General features: G+C 38.4%; 1 long non-coding RNA gene across 1 annotated transcript; it reads right to left on the bottom strand.

The window, feature by feature from the left end:
- Positions 1-7,052: 7,052 nt before the first annotated feature.
- LOC129517536 (uncharacterized) lies at positions 7,053-17,216 on the bottom strand. The gene is made up of 3 exons (XR_008666068.1): positions 16,966-17,216; positions 12,356-12,494; positions 7,053-7,170 (listed from the first exon to the last, which is right to left on the bottom strand). It is a non-coding gene; the product is annotated as an uncharacterized LOC129517536 (long non-coding RNA).
- Between the last annotated feature and the right edge of the window lie 254 nt (positions 17,217-17,470).

The raw sequence follows: 17,470 nt of genomic DNA, 5'->3' as shown, positions 1-17,470 counted from the left end.
TTATTTCGGAGAAATAGTCATTTGTATATATAAATGTGACATTCATGTTAACAATGATATTGATGAATCAATGGCCATTTTTATTTATATTTCATTGCAACCTGGCTAAATACACAATTTGAACCCAGTCACATAAAATATGGTCAAACCTCATAAAGGGACAAATTGAGAAACTTGGTTAGCAGAAGCTTTCCAGTGTTCTGAAACCTCGTTGATTCATCGTTTCTCAACTTCCCTGTTTAAATTTTGGAGTTATTGATATTCCCTTAAATCCTCCAGTATTTGCAAAACTGTATTTAAATGATGCCCACCTCTCAATTGAGTGAAAGGGTACTGGACATAAATCTCTTCACTTTGTACTCTCTTATTTTCACATGCCGTGTACACCTGCGACTTTTTGGCAATGCGCCTGATATTTGCTGGAAAAGCACATCCACATACTGATGTTGCTGCCTATGTTTTCTCATTTGCATTATGTTCTTGCAATCCTCATTTTTAAGCCCCTTGTCATTATTTTCCCTTCAGTTATCTTGTGTGGTCCCAAGGCACATATTTCAATATCTGGTCAGCGAAAATACCAACTTGAACTAATAGTATAAAAGGAAAAAAAATAAATACTGAGAGTATAGCTCAGAAACTATTGAGGTACAATAAGATATTTGTAGAGTACATGTTTCCTCAAATTCCTTTTCTAAGATTTAAGAGTGAGTGAGTGAACTCCTTTGGATAAAAGTCAGGCTATCAGGTTTGCAGTTCCCACCCCTCAAAAATATAAAGTGCCACTCTAAAGTTTGCAATTCCTTTAGCCTGAACATGAGAGATGCTTGTCTGCCTGAAATATGGTCCTGTTTGGATTTGTTCAGTCCCCGAAATATAGCCATAATCTGACCACTTCTCATTAACCATCACTGCAACTACCCTACCAGCCTGATTGGAGTTACCATCACTTCTCACCTGGATGACCTCGACAGCCTGCTAACTGATCTTTCTATTTCCATCTTTGTTCCTCTTCAGTTTGCTCTCAGCAGAACAGCCACATTGATCCTATTAAAGCATATATCAAATTATATTCTTCTCTGCTCAACAAACTCAGGTGGCTTCTCATCTCATTCTGAGTAAAAACATTTGTTTGGAAGCCCATGTGCTCCCTCCAAATCTCCCCCAATCCCATCCCCTACTGTTCTTCACCTGCCTCACTCCAGTCATCTGGCTTCCTTGAACACCCCATGCATGCCCCTGCCTTGGAGCCTTTGCAACTGTTGAGCCCTCTGCCCAGATATTTTTCCCTTAAATATCTTCATGGATGACTCCTTTATCTCTGTAGGTTTCTGCAGAAATTGCAATTCTTATCCCTGCCACCTGTCTTCCTTATCTCCTTTCCTTCATTATTTTCCATAGACTTTTACCAATTAATATACCATATACTTTTCTTATTTATCTGTCTATTGTCTGGCTTCCTACCCTCCACTGCCCCCACCCCGCCACACACAAAAGTAAATTCCATGAGGGCAGGAATTTTTACCTGTTCACTACTTTTTCCCCAAAACCTAGAATGATGCCTGGTGTGTACTCAAAATTACTTGTTGAAAGGCTGGGCAGCTGGGTGAGCGGATGAAAGGTTAATATTAGATATATCAAGATTATGCCTTTCAGGTTATAGCAGATAAAACATTCTATACATACCTCTTAATTGTCTTTCTAAAATCTATTAAAAATCTTCATCAAGGATCTTACAATTTTGAGTTTCCCCTCAATCTAACCCTCAAAATTACGCTCACCCCTTTTTTAACATTGGAAAATAGACACAACACATATCTACTGGAAAAGCATCTCCTCCTACTCTCCTCTCTCCATATTTCCCCACACCAACAAAATCTTGCACCTGGGTAGGTAACAATTGCAGTTAGGTGAATCCCTATTTCTATTGTGTATTCTAACCCTCACAAGTAGAGTATTTAGCCAACCATCATTTAGAGAACAAAGGAATCATTTTTGTAATTGAATTTCCTGAGAAATAATAGCATTTAAAATAGAACCTAGTATTCTTTCAACCAAAATTAGAAGTATGAAAAAATGGCACAAAACCAGGAGTGAAAGGAGCACTCCTTTTTGATTATAGCAAAGGCTTTGTTTGTGATCATTCAGCAGAACTTTTTTTGAGTGTGTTCACTTAATTATATTCTTTAATGGAATGTGTAATATGGCAGTGACCTTGGGATAGAGATGCCAGTTTTGTTTCTATCTGACCCCAAACACTTTGTTCACTGTTGCTAAAATAAGCTGAATCAAGAAGAGACAAATTGTTCAGTTCAGGGACGGGAAATACGGAGTAGACAAAACCCGTAGAGACAAGTATTGTAACTGAGGTATCAACTAGTGCAGCATCCTTATTCGAAAGTAGTTGAAGTTGAGACCCAGAGACGAGAAGTGTTGGGCCCAAGGTCTTTCATGTAGATTCTCATTTGATGATCGTAATAACCTTAATGGATATGCCAAGCTGGTATCTTTACCCTTGATTTACCAACAAGGATTTTGAGGCTCAAAGAAAGACTACGATTTATAGAGAGAGCATCAGCTTTTAAGTAATGAACCTTGCTTTCTATTTCTCAGTCTGTCTTCTAGCCTTTCTACTTAACCTTGGCCAAGTCCCTAACCCATTGTTGGTTTCAATTTCATCATCTGTAAACTAGAAAAGTGAAAATGAATGGATTTCTAATTCTTTCATGTTATGATTCTACAGCTTTTTCACTGTAATATAGTCAGGTCTTGACTCTGTCCACCCTGCCCTTTGTTTCTTCATGCCTGGAGCATGATGATCCGTATTCTACTTGGGGAATAGGTCAAAAGGAGGTGGTGCTGATGCTTGCACACAGAGGCTCTTAAGTCAAGTTTGGCACCATATGGTTTCAGAATTAGGAACCAATAAACTGTTTTTTTTTCAATGAAATCAAACAATCATCTTCAGAGCTACTGCCCTTGACCCAGATGTGATGAGCAGATGGAACAAATCCCTCTTTGCAATGGAGTAAGGAAGGATCTGCAAAAACATTTTCACTTTCAAAGGAAGAAGTCCCATGATCTCAGCTTCGAGAAATTTCACCCAAAGCATTTTGTTTGCAGAAAGGAAAGTATGTGGCTCTACTTGGTCTTACTGGGGGGAAAAAAGCACCGAGACACAGATAGGACCATTAGTGAAGAGTAATTTTTACTACTCTGATAGCGCTGGAATTGCATTGACACCACAGGATTGAAGACAATTGGAGGAACATTATTTACTAATATGATAAGGACATTGTGCCTTTCGAGTCAGGCAGACCTGGATTCAAATTTTGACTTGATCATTTATAATTTGTGTTTCTTTGCAGTTATTTCTATTTGTGCTTCCTAATGTATAAGGAGTCTAGCACAGAATAGGCACTGCATACCTATCAGAGAAATAAAATATTACCTTTTCTTTGTGACTCATCATTTGTATCTATAAAATATATATAATGATTTCTGTCTGACAGTGCTGTTGTGAAGATTAAATAAGCGAATGTATGTTAGGATCCTGTATTAGTTTCCCAGGGCTGCTGTAATGAATTACCACAAATGTGGTAGCTTAAAATAACAGAATTTTATTTTCTCATAGTTCAAGAGGCCAAAAGTCTGAAATCACAGTGTCAGCAGGATTAGTTCCTTCTGGAGGCTCTGAGGGAGAAAACATATCATGCCTGTCTCCTAGCTACTGGTGGTTGCTGACAATCCTTAGCATTTTTTGGTTTGTGACAGTATAACTCCAATTTCTGTCTTCATGTGGCCTTCTCTGTGTCTCTTTCTCTGTTTCTGTAGGTCTTTCTGTATCCAAATCTCCTTCTTGTAAAGAAACCAGTCGTTGGACCTAAGGCTCACCCCAAAACCAGGATGATTTCATCTGGAGATCCTCAAATAGTATTATCTGCAGAGACCTTACTTCTAAATAAGGCCACATTCTGAGGTTTGGGAGAACAGGAATTTTTGAAGGACACTATTGAATCATTTACAGCTCCTAACCCATAGTAGAGGCTGTATTACATTTAGTTCCCTCTTAATGCTGGAGAGAGCATTATTTGATGATGTAGAAGTACACAATACTACTACAAATAAAAAATGGTACCATCTTTAACGTTTTGGATTACGCATATTTGTTCCAAAATTGATTGAAAGCTTCATGAACAAATATATTTTATTTGTTCTCTTTAGTCATGTAATGAGAGAAACTTGTCATTATAGGCATCTGCTAGCTCTCTGAAATAGGAGTCCTGATTATGTGTATTTTATTTGCCTCTGTGGAGGAGAATAATTTTTCCTCTACCTTTCTTGGCTGAGACCCTTTGTAATAAAAGATTAACAGAAGAGAAAGAGAAGTTTAATAACACGTATACCTCCTGTATACATGGGAGAGACCCAGGAAAACTGAGTGACTCCCTGGAATGGCCCAAGATACCACCTTAGATACCATTTCCAGCCAATGAAAAAAGAAAATGTTTGGTGGGGTAGAGCCAGGTTTTCAGGCAAAGCACAGGTAACAAGGATTAAGTTGTTATTCAGATTTAAGTCCATGCTTTCTCCATTGATAACTTTCTCCATATTTCGTCATCGTCCTCCTCCTGGTACAGAGGGAGATACCCTTACAGATGGAAATTTCCCTTGTGAGGGCCAAAGGCAGGCAGTTCCCAAATGTGATACTTCAGCATATTGGTTATTTTGAATTAAAGTTACTTAAAAGAACAGTCAGTGCAATTAGAACACTCTGAGCCTCCCCTCCATACCCTTGTTGTCTCCAGAAAGCAGGAAATTAATCTCCCATGTGAAAGATACCTTCCCTGTAACAGGAGCTAAAGAGACATCTTTCTCTCCAGAGATAGGGAATTCAGAAATGAGAAGGCTGCATAAATAAACCTTGTTACTTTTGCTCATTTACTACCCTAATCAAAATTCTGTTTAGAATTCCTTACTGATTAAAGTTCCTCTAAACATAGATTTTCTTTGTCCTGCCAATTCCTCACATATTTATGCCTCTTTGCCTAAAGAGTATAAAAACTGCCTGCCTTGGTCATTTCTTTAGGTCTCAATTTTACTATTGGGCCTCTGTGTGCATGAAAGTAAACTTTGTTTTTTTTTTCCTCCTGTTAATCTGTATTATGCCAATTGATTCTAGACCAGCTAGAAGAATCTTGAATGTAGAGGAAAATTTTTTGTCCCCAACACCTTTATAAATCGAAATTACTCTTACAAAAGGGTAATTAACTTTTACTTGCTTTTTAGAACTTCTCTCATGTCTGCTATTTTTAAAAAAATAATCAGCATAAATAATCTTTATGCCAAAGAGACATTTTTTAAAGATTTTATTTATTTATTCATGAGAGACACACACACACACAGAGAGAGAGAGAGACAGAGACAGAGACAGAGACACAGGCAGAGGGGGAACCAGGCTCCATGCGGGGAGCCCGACTTGGGACTCATCCCAAGTATCCAGGATCATGCCCTGAGCTGAAGGCGGCGCTAAGCCACTGAGCCACCCGGGCTGCCCAAGAGACATTTTTGGATAACAAATTCTCCCATTTACTTCTTTAATACCTTGTATCTGCTTTTCCCTATTTCCTTCACTGTTTTAACTTTGGGGGAATTCTTTTTGTGTTTTATATCAATTAGAATTTGATTCAGCTGCCTAACACAAAAAGTCCAAAGTGCCACTGATTTAAGCAATAGGAAAGTTAATTTTTCTCTTGTCTAAAATATTTTCAGGACTAGACATCCAGGGCTAGTAGTACAATTTTAAAGTCTCCAGGGATTGAAATTCCTTCCATTTTTCTGTCCCACCCTCCTAATATGGTCTAAGATGGATGCTGAAACTCTAGCCATTGTATCTGTGTTCCATGCATTAGAAGAAGAGAGATTAGGCAATTGAGTGAGTTATCTTTAAGGAACCTTCCTGAATGTTGCACACAACACTTTCATTTACATTACACTGGCCAAATCTTAGTCTTCTCCTTTGTTCTCACAGCAAGCGAGGTTCAGAAATACAGTTGTTTGGTTAAGCATATTGACAAACCAAACAAGTTCGAAGTTCTGCTATTAAGGAAAAGAAAAAGTAATATTGCGTAGCAATCTTTACTACATTATTACTAAAGGAACTTAAGGAAGGCAACAAGAAAATTCAAGGAGAAATTCTCCAAAGGATAGGAAGAGCAATGTTATGGTCATGCCTTCCTCTAAACTGTTTTTCCCACATCAGGCTTATTTCAGACCACTTGGGTTTGTACATCTACTTCTGAAATTAAAAAAAAAATCTTACTCTTATAGTAAAATATAATGATTTCCACATTCATGAGCACTTGACACTGTGGTAAGAACCTGGCATTTCTCTGCCCTTGAATTAACTGATGACCTTAATACATTTAAACATGAGTGCAAAAGAAATGGAGAGTAGATCGCTGAGTCTGTAGTTTGTGAGTTCCTTTGTTGAGTCATGGCTTTATAATCCAGTCTCTCCTATTTTTGCCAGTGCTTATTCTTATGATGTATAAATGAGAGGTGACTACTTACAAATGAAGAAATCTAGTTTAAGCATAACTTACCCCAAAACACTTGAGCACTGACTTGCAGTACCTAAGTTCTTCCTTTTCCTTGGAAAAAGATTATTTTACTTACTTTACTATTTATGACTAAGACATTGTGCCACTTTTTTGGAGATTTTAATAATGTGCTGATGCACAGATTGGTACCAAACTGCTAAGATATTAATGATGAATCCATGTTGGAATCTCACTTATACATGTAAGGTAGAGAATAGTGAAGCCAGTTTCCAAGCCTACTCATGTGTAGTCATATACATTTTTGTTAGCCAAGAAAGGATGCCCAGACCATTTTTGCATCATGCCCTTGTAAGAAGCAGAGTATCTAGTGAGCTCTGAATAAATTACATTATTTGTATGCAGATCTTCTTTATTCTTTTTTAAGATTTTATTTATTTATTCATGAGAGACACAGAGAGAGAGAGAGAGGCAGAGACACAGGCAGAGAGAGAAGCAGGTTCCACGCAGGGAGCCAACGCAAGACTCGATCCCAGGACTCCCGGATTATGCCGTGGGCCGAAGGCAGGCGCCCAAACACTGACCCACTCAGGTGTCCCTGTATGCAGATCTTCTATTTGAAAAAAAAAAAAAGATCTATTTGAAACTCTCTTCCTCTCTTCTTCATTGTCTTTATATTAGCATGTGTGTTAAAGTCATTGTTCTTTCTAAGAATGAGAATGATAATATCTTTTATTGACACTCTCTACTCTGGTTCTACTTAATGCATCTTAAACTCCAAAGAGATCTTGAATTCATATTGCCCCATCATCCATTATATTTTAAACCAAATAGTTTGTTCTTTGAATCAGAAATAGTCTAAGCTTGTATAGTGATTCTAGCAATTCAAAGAACTTTCCTAAAATGCTTCTCCATTAAGAAAAATAACTATTGTTTGGATTCATTAAAAGTAAAACCTATACATAAAAGCAAAACTGAGCAAACTAGAGCAGTGTGCCCCTCAAATAGCATTATTTTCAAAAAACTATGTTGAATCTTTTGCATTCTGTGATCTCCTTAGTCACGGGAAGCTATTCTAAAGGCTGCGCTAGCTCTCTTCCTTTCAACAAAACAGAATTTTCAAAACTTGCCTTGCCAAGCTGTAAATTCTTCTTTCAAAATACCAATATTTTGGTTGCATTTTTTCCCTTACACAACCCATTCACTTTACTTTTACAAGGCTTTAACTGGGTGGCCTACTACAGATTCTCCGATCTAGAGTATTTACTATGCAGAGTCTGGACTGGGACTAGATACTGAACTACCAGTGTTTATTCATTCACTGAGCTGGTCATGCATATGGTATCCCATCTACTATTCTCTGTTTGTTGTTGCAGGTATTGGCTCCTGGGATCTAATTAGTGCAATGATTTGTTCCGTAAGAGGTGTTAATTCCATGCATCGTATCTGGTATCAGTAGGACTCCACAGCCATATCTGAATTCAAATGTTTCTATTTCATATTTAGATACAGCTAGAGGTCAATATTTAATTATATGGAGTTCAGGTGAAAACACAACTCCTCATTACTTTCCTTGCTCTGTGGTCTGTCTTTTAACCCAAAATCACTAATGCTACTTCTAGTTCTCAGGCTGATATGCAGTCTTTAATGGCTGGTGTCAAGATCGAAGAGATCAGAGTGATTTCCTCCTCTGCGGTTCATCAAGAAGTCCTCAGAGCCTCCATTGACAGTCACTGACACCTCCAAAACAGAGGGGGTTGAGTGACAATATCTGCAGTTAATGTGGTATTTCTGGGTAGGTACAATAATGTGAGATTAAAATTTTCAAAAGGACTTCTTACTTGAGTAGGAATGTTTCTCCAGTTGTTTATTGCCCATTCATTCATTAATTTATTCATTCAACAAACATTTACTGAATGACTACTACATGCCAAGCTCTGTTGTAGGTGCTAGGGACTTGGCTGTGAACAAGACAACAAGGTCTCAGCATTCATAGAACTCATATTTTTGTGCAGGAGACGCAAGAAACAAGGACAAACAAACTTCAGATGCTAAAAAGTGCTATAAAGACAAAAATAGAGAAATTCACAAGTGAAAAAAGTATGACTTCTGACACTGTTTAAATGTACTCATCAGGGCCTTACAGCACATCAAAGAGATGTTCTGGGGTTTCTCATGTAAGTTTTTGAAATTCACTTGGAAAATGAGAGAGCAGATACAAACACAATCAATCATATTTCCAGTCTGAATGTCTGCCCACAGTCCCTATTGAAAAACAGCAGCAATCATTTCAACAATGAGATGGAAACCAGTAGTGTCAGGCAGACACAATCTATTAACTTGCTATCTGTTGCTAGAGTGTCATGGAAATGCCTTTGCCAAACAAGTGAGTCTGATCCTATGCTGCTGACCCAGAAAGGTGGTCACCACATGCAGGTTTCTAGGCCAGGTTGACTAGTGATGACTCTCTCCAAGGGAGGAGAAATAAACAAATTGAGATGAGGAAAGCAATCCTGGGCTGTGTCAGTATGGGTGCCCTCTCTTGTTGTTCGGTTCATGTGTATGATTTGCCCCCAGCCTTGCTTCATTTTCTGTTTCTGGGGATGTCCTGTATGATGACTCTGTGTCTGTAAACAATTTCTTACATTTGATTTCTATGTGCTTTTCTACATTTCTACCTCACTGCTGTCCTGACTTGTATTTTATTTGCAGTCTGATTTCCTACTTCCAGTTTTTCTCCTAGTCACCTTGCCCTCTGGATACCCATTGCACAGCACATACCCTGGTGCAGTCACTAAGATACATGTACAGGCCTGTCTGCAAATGACCTTATGGGCTATGATCAGTTGTGTTTTGAAGTCTTCACAGATATTTTTAAATCTGCTTAGTTCTGAAAAGTTCCTGTTTTTGTTTACTATTCTTAGATCAAGTTAGGAAAAAAAAATACACTCATCATTCCTTCTCAGTTTCCACCCTAATTTTTGGTGGTCTAAGCTTAATCTGTATAAAGTTTGAAACTTGATTTTCCTTCCCCACTAGTTAAAGACGTAGAAGGGTCTCATCTCAAATATGGATTTCTCAACTAGGGACAGTTTTGTTCCCTAGGGGACAATTGGCAATGTCTGGGGACGTTTCTGGTTATCACAACCCGGAGAAAGTTGCTACTGGCATCTACTGAGTAGGTGCTAGATAGATATCACAGATTCTGCTAAACACCCAACAGGGCAAGCCCTCACAAGAAATCATCTGGACCTGTGAGGGAGGAAATAAATTCCCTCTACCCTTAGGTTCTTGGCGGAGAGCCCCCCCCACACACACACACTCCCACCCCTATAATAAAAGACAAATTAAAAAGAGAACAACAAACTGAAGTTTAATTACATGCATACCTCTTGTATACAGAGGAGAGACCCAGGAAAACTGAGTAACTCCCTGAAATGGCCCAAGCCACCACCTTAAAAACTATCTCCAGCTAAAGAAAAAGAAGATGTTGGGAGCACTCCACTGTATAACTGAAACTGATGTAGCATTGTATTTCAATTATATTCAGATAAAAAAAGAAAAAAAGAAGATGGTAGGCGTGGGTGAGCCAGTTACGGGAAACTCTCAGAAAAAGCACAGTGAAGAGAGGTCAGGTTGTTATGCAGATTTAGGTGTTACCTTCTTCATTGGTAAGAGTTTCTAGAGATTTGGTCATCCTCTTCCTGGTATAAAAAGGGAAATACTCTTACAAATAGAGATTTGTTTATAAATGTAAATGTTCCTTACAAAAGAGTAACTTCTCAGTTTTCAGAGCTTTTCCTATGTCTACTCATTCTTAAAAAATATTTTAATAATCCTTATGCCAAAAATAAATATTTGGGGGTGGCAAATTCTGTTCCCTTTATTTCAAATATCAGTAGTGCTGAGAAACCCTGATAGAGACTGAATTAGGTTGATACAGGACTTTATCCCTCTGCAGTTTCCACTCAAAGCTTGCTCTCATCTTACATATATGTACTTATGGATGTCCTGAGGAATGGAACATGGAAAAGTGTATTTTTAATGATGGCCTGGTATGAAGAGAAAAATTTAAGGAAACACTGAAATATATGCAATATATTTGAAATATATGCAAACGTCATAGTGTGTCATTACTACATTAGCAAATTTTCGATGTATTATATTTAACTTAAATTTTGTAAATTAAGATTTTATAGCCACTTGAAATATATGGTTTTACTCACATGATTATAAAATTAATAATTACATTCGGGCAGCCCAGGTGGCTCAGTGGTTTGGTGCCTGCCTTCGGCCCAGGGCCTGATCCTGGAGTCCCAGGATCGATTCCCACATCGGCTCTCTGCGTGGAGCCTGCTTCTCCCTCTGCCTGTGTCTCCGCCTCTCTCTCTCTCTCTCTCTCTGTGTCTCTCTCATGAATAAATAAAGAAAATTTTCAAAAAAATAATTACATTCACTTTGAGGTGTTTTTTTGCTCTATACAGTTTTAGCTGCTGCATTACAGAAATTGTACTTTTTGAGTTTTGTTTGTTTGCATTGTTTATCAGCTTGTAAGATGATCAGTGTTCTTCATTCAATCATTTAAACAGCATTATCTTTTGCTTTTTCACTAATGAGAAGTGGGGAATCATTTGGTGAAGGGTGCCAAATACAGTTGAAAACATACACATACAAATATATATATATATATATATATATATATATATGACAGAGAGAGAGAGAGAGAGAGAGAGAGAGAGCGCAACCAGGGGGAGTGGCAGAGGGAGAGGGAGAAGCAGGCTCCCCATGGAGCAGGGAGCCCAACACAGGGCTCCATCCCAGGACCCTAGGATCATGACCTGAGCCAAAATCAAGAGTTGAATGTTTAACCAATTGAGCCACCCAGACACCTCCAGGTGAAATAATATCCTAAAAATAAAAGTGCTAAGTATTCTCAGAATTACATTTTATATAAAGGAAAAAAAAAACAGAAAAGTGACCCTTTACCTTTCTAGTAACATTTTAAAAGTAGTTAAATCCTGGAAACAGCATCTGGGCTTTAGTACCAATTTTTGCTTTCTGAATTAAAAACAATGAAATCAATATTCTGAATGACTGTTCAACTTTTATTTATTTCAAAACTCAAGTTAGTGGTTTTATTTGCTAAACCAAAGGCAAATATTTCCAATAGGTAAATACTTACCTGAACAATTTCAGCCTTCAGAAATGAGATAATTTACCAATTTATAGTCATGAACAAGGAAAGTATATGGAAAGAAAAATAATTTTTTCCAGGTTGTATTTTCAACAATTTTTAAAAGACTCAAGACAATAGCTCTCACTTCCAAATCTTTCATGAAACTATTAGAACTTGCTTGTATAAATTCCATTTTATAGGATTTCTTCTTGCCTGGAGTACTTATTTAGGTAGAGAAGTAACAAAATCCATATTATAAGGCTTAGTGGCACAGAGATATAAATAATTATTTATAGAATTACATTTTCAAGAACTAAAAGGAAATGATTACTGCCTGCATGTTTTTACACAATTCTGTTGTTTCATGGCATTTAAAGTGGCCCCCAGTGCACAGGATCTGCAACTAAAAGTTTGGTGATGAAAGTCAGACTAACATAGTTAAGAGATTCAATGTTGGGTGACGGGCACTGAGGGGGGCACTTGATGGGATGAGCACTGGGTGTTACTCTGTATGTTGGTAAATTGAACACCAATAAAAATAAATTTATTTAAAAAAATAAAAAACATAAGAGATTCAACATCTAACAAACCTAGTTTCAGATTCATGTCCCACTCTACTAACCATGGGCCTTTGGGCAAGTTGCAGAGCTTGTCAACTAGTCTGGCCAGTGCACACAGGTGTTACTGGAAGGCCAAGATATTGCTCTCCTCGATCTTAGGGTAGCTAGAGCCTCAGAGCCTATAGCCTTTGGCCATTCTTTCTGTAAAAAAAAAAAATGGGATTGCTGTGAGAATTAAGTTACATTAATATTCTTCCCGGTATACAGTGAGAGCTCAATATATGTTATAGATGAGTAGTAGCACTTAAGGGTTGAAATATGTACGACATGTTAAAGAACCAATTATTTAATAATCTGAACCTCCATATAAAATGCAAGGCACATGAGAGGGAGAATCATATATTCATCTTAAATATAGTTTTAAAGATTTATGTGTTTATTTTAAAGAGAGAGAGAAAGAGCATGGGGAAGGAGCAGAGAGATAATCCTCAAGCCGACTCCTTGCTGAGCATGGAGCCTGACTCAAGGCTTGATCCCAGGACCCTGGGATCACGACCTGAACAAAAACCAAGAGTTGGCAAATTAACCAACTAACCAACCCAGAGGTCCCACTATGATTTACTATAATCATGTGCATGTGCATATATTACGTTTTCAAAAACTAGTGGCTTTTTCAAAGGATTGTAACCTTCAGTGTTATCTCCTGATGGAATCGCCGTATGGATATATTATTTTCTTTCTTTATTTTCATTTTCACCTTTTGTGGTGCTTCACCCAGGTTTTGACATTAACCAGAGTATTTCCATTGTTGAATGAGCAGCTGTCAGAGGAAGATGCTTTGTTTTGTTCAGTGGTGGTTGTTTATTCTTTCTGACCAGAAACCATATATGCCATGCTTCTTCACCAGCCTATCAAGTTTTCCATTATCTCTGGCTGTGAATTTGACAACTTCCTGGGCTTTATTTTGTTGTCAGTCAGAAGAACATACTTACTTTGTGGTGAGCCTGCCACTAGCCTTCACTTTCTAACTTTTTTCTTTATAATGACTTGAAAGAGCTTGCAACAGGAGCTGTGTCTCCATGCTTGCTAGACAGATACCCTGCCTACATTTGAGTCCATCTGGTGTCTGCTATGAAGTTTTCAATTGTACAAGTGGAAACTAGACTTGAGTGGCCGTACCTGATTTTAACCAAAAGCTAGGACACCATTGGAGAGCAAAGGAAAGAAACAATTTCATCCCCATGCCAGACATCTGACATTTGAAGAGACTTTCCTATTTAGGATATTCTATTGAAGTAAATTCACCCATTTAAAAAAAAAATTCACTTCCCAATGTGTGCCAGGCGGTCCATCACAGACGGAGGAGACTAAGAATAGAATTCCACATGTCCTGGACTTGAAAGAGCTTGCAATTTAGCCTGTAGCAGAATCACCTGGAAAGCTCATAAGCATGCATATTCTAAGTCTCCAACTACAATAGGTCTGAGCTATAGGCTCAGGAATCTGCATGATTTGCAGGCGTCTCAGATGATTCTGATACAGGTGACCTTTGGATGACACTTTAAAGAACACTGGCTGGGGGGAATCCCTGGGTGGCGCAGCGGTTTGGCGCCTGCCTTTGGCCCGGGGTGTGATCCTGGAGACCCGGGATCGAATCCCACGTCAGGCTCCCTGCATGGAGCCTGCTTCTCCCTCTGCCTGTGTCTCTGCCTCTCTGTCTCTCTCTGTGTGACTATCATGAATAAATAAATAAAATCTTTAAAAAAAATAAAAGAACACTGGCTGGCAGGGGACACAGCCAGATAAAGCATAAAGAAAAGCTTGTAGTTAGGAATGATTATGGTGTTGGTGGGCAGTGAAGAGGTACCTTGTTGGGAGATCTAGGTTCCTGTTATGGAATAGTGGGATGAGAGTACAGAGGCAAGGTCAGGCCAGCACAGGCAAAACCTTGGAAGTCAGTCTGAGGAGGTTGAACAAATTCCACATGTCATAGTATTTTAGCTATATCAAAGAGGTCATTAAAGAACCACTGGATGGAGATAGATATAGATATAGATATAGATAATGAAATATTACTCAGCCATCAGAAAGGATGAATATCTACCATTTACATCAATGTGCATGGTACTAGAGGATATTATGCTGAGAGAAACAAGACAATTATCATATGGTTTCACTCATATGAGGAATATAAGAAACAGCACAGAAGATTATAGGGGGAAGATTGGAAAACTGAATGGGAAGTCATCAGAGAGGGCGACAAACCATGAGAGGCACTCAACTCTAGGAAACAAACTGAGGGTTGCTGGAGGGGAGGGGAGTGGGTGATGGGCATTAAGGAAGGCATGTGATGTGATGAGCACTGGATGTTATATGCAACTGATAAATTGTTGAACACTCCATCCGAGACTGATGGTGTTCTATATGTTGGCTAATTGAATTTAAATTAAAAAAAAGAAACACTGGATGTTTTGAATAGAAAAGTGTTTCTGTGAGATTTATGTCTCAAAGGAATTATTCTGGCAGCAATGTCTAAGATGAATTGGGGCAAAAGGAACTTGAGAGCTTCTAAAGCCAGGAAGCATCAGTTGTATTTGTCCAAGTGTGAGATGACAAGGACTCGGACTAGGGTGGAGCAGTGAACAGATATAAAAGGCATACACTGGAAGGACTGACAAGGCACCCGAAGGTTGCAGAGGATGAGGGCAAGAAAGGATACAGAGAAGGCTCTAAGGTTTGGTACTAGAACTAATGAAAGGTTAAAGATGGCAGTGACAAACGTAGGAAGGTGGTAAAGGTGAACAGATTTCCTGGGAAGATGAAGAGTAGACATTTGGACACACTTGATCTGGATTGAAAGGAGAAAATATTCAAGTAGATGTCTCCTGCTGGCAATTAGAGATATTTACTACAGACTAAGAAAAATGCACACCCTAGGTCCTAATAATGGTGACATGACCCCAAACTGTATTATTTCTGTTGGGTTTTGTAAGAAAAAAAAAGCTTGTTACTATACCATGAATAATCTTTATGTATGTATTTACTTTTAAATTGCAGTATTTATCATTTATGATAGAGGAGAAACTGCATGATTTTCTTAGTTTTCTCTTAAATTATGCATTAAAATATCAGTGAACATTAAAATGTTCCTTTAAGGGATACCTGGGTGGCTCAGTGGTTGAGCATCTGCCTTCAGCTCAGGTTGTGATCCCAGGGTGCTGGGATCGAGTCCCACATCAGGCTCCCTGCAGGGAGCCTGCCTCTCCCTCTGCCTATGTCTCTGCCTCTCTTTCTGTGTCTCTCATGATTAAATACATTAAAAAATAAATAAATAAAATAGTCCTTTAAGAACCAGGGTAATGCTTTTGGAGGAGGTATTTGGGCTGACATTGGACGGATTAGATTTTAGCGCAGAAAGTAGCACAGGTACTCTCCTAAAGGCGGGCCAAATAAAAACGTCTACTGCATCAAGGACTTGCAAGTGTTCAGAATTTCCAAGGGCAGAAGACTCTGAGGAAATAGATAATAGTGAAAAATGGAGAGGCTGAAGTTGGTTCATTTATAAATAGCTAAGATTGTTCATACTGTGTTTTAGAACTTTGTAGGAGGAAAAAGCCCAACTCCGGTTCATTGTGACAAAAAAAGTCAAGCCGTTCCAGCAGAGGAAACAAACATAGACTGCTTTAAGTAACATACAGATATGTCAACCAAAGTGTTTATTTTTACCACAGTTTACAAGTCACACAAAACTTTTTAATCTTTCAGGAGGTCTGTGATATCTGTTCTCAGATGATCAATATATCTGAAAAGAAGCTATGTGCTAATTGGTCTCTAAGTCTCCAGGGACCAATGAGCATGGATCATTTAAAGGAACCATACACAATGTAATAACCATTATTCATTGACTATAAAGAGATCCAGAGTTTTACAGAACAGCCTGCATTGGCCATTTAGGCCAAAAATAACAGACATCACTTCCTCTGTCAAACAGGTGTCATTTGATTGATATTTGTATTTATTTTTCAAAAACAAAAAATAAGTAACTGACAAGTTTAAGGACTAACATTCAGAGCCTTGTCTTTTAAGTGATGAGAATTCTGCTAATACATAATATTTTCAGTGATTATCTGTGTAGGTTAGGAAAAGTCCATGTGGACAGGTGAATATTCAACTTCAAATGGCAAAAGTCAAGTGGAATTTGACCTGGCTATTGATAAACTGATTATTTTCTGCCATACTGGGAAGGTATCCAAGGGGATACTGGAAAATCCTCTAATGTCTGTTTGGTTCCTGACTGGAAACTTTGTAATGTTTTCTGGGTGATAGTTTGGTGGATTTTTAATAGTCTTGGTAGGCTTGACTACAAAATTTTATTATTTTTATTTTTTTATATATTTTTATTTGGAGTTTGATTTGCCAACATATAGCATAACACCCAATGCTCATCCCGACAAGTGCCCCCCTCAGTGCCCATCACCCAGTCGCCCCATCCCCCCACCCACCTCCCCTTCCACTGCCCTTTGTTCATTTCCCAGAGTTAGGAGTCTCTCATGTGTTGTCACCCTCTCTGATTTTTCCCACTCATTTTCTCTCCTTTCCCCTATAATCCCTTTCACTATTTATTATATTCCCCAAATGAATGAAATCTTATAATGTTTGAACTCTGACTTACTTCACTCAGCATAATACCCTCCAGGTCCATCCACGTTGAAGCAAATGGTGTGTATTCGTTGTTTTTGATGGCTGAGGAATATTCCATTGTAGACATAGACCACATCTTCTTTGACTAGGTAGGTGTCCCCTTCCTCCCTCGCCACTCCATGTGTGTCCCTCTCGAAGCTGCGTGCTTGGTCAAAGAGGACGACCATCCCCAATAGAGGAGGACCATTCTTCGGTCAAGGGTATACGAGTAGCTGTGCTCCCCTGCTAGAACCTCCAAGGACTCCGATATTTTAAACAATTATTTAGTTGTGTATCGGCAGAAATTAAATATTCAAAGGTAATGAGCTTAATCATTACAAAGTGTCTCTTTAAAGATGACGCAATAATGGCTAGTGTTGCATTTACTCTTTGAAGCATGGGCAGAGGAGAGTATCTAAACTTAATATTTTAACTTAATATTTAAGCTGATTGCATTGGCTGTAAAAAAAGGGCACTTCAGCTATGTAGAAAGTGGT

Source organism: Nyctereutes procyonoides, unplaced genomic scaffold (assembly GCF_905146905.1).
Source record: "Nyctereutes procyonoides isolate TBG_1078 unplaced genomic scaffold, NYPRO_anot_genome, whole genome shotgun sequence".
Classification (NCBI taxonomy): Eukaryota; Metazoa; Chordata; class Mammalia; order Carnivora; family Canidae; genus Nyctereutes; species Nyctereutes procyonoides.
Note: the sequence above shows the minus strand (reverse complement) of the source record. Positions and strands in the feature narration are given on the sequence as shown.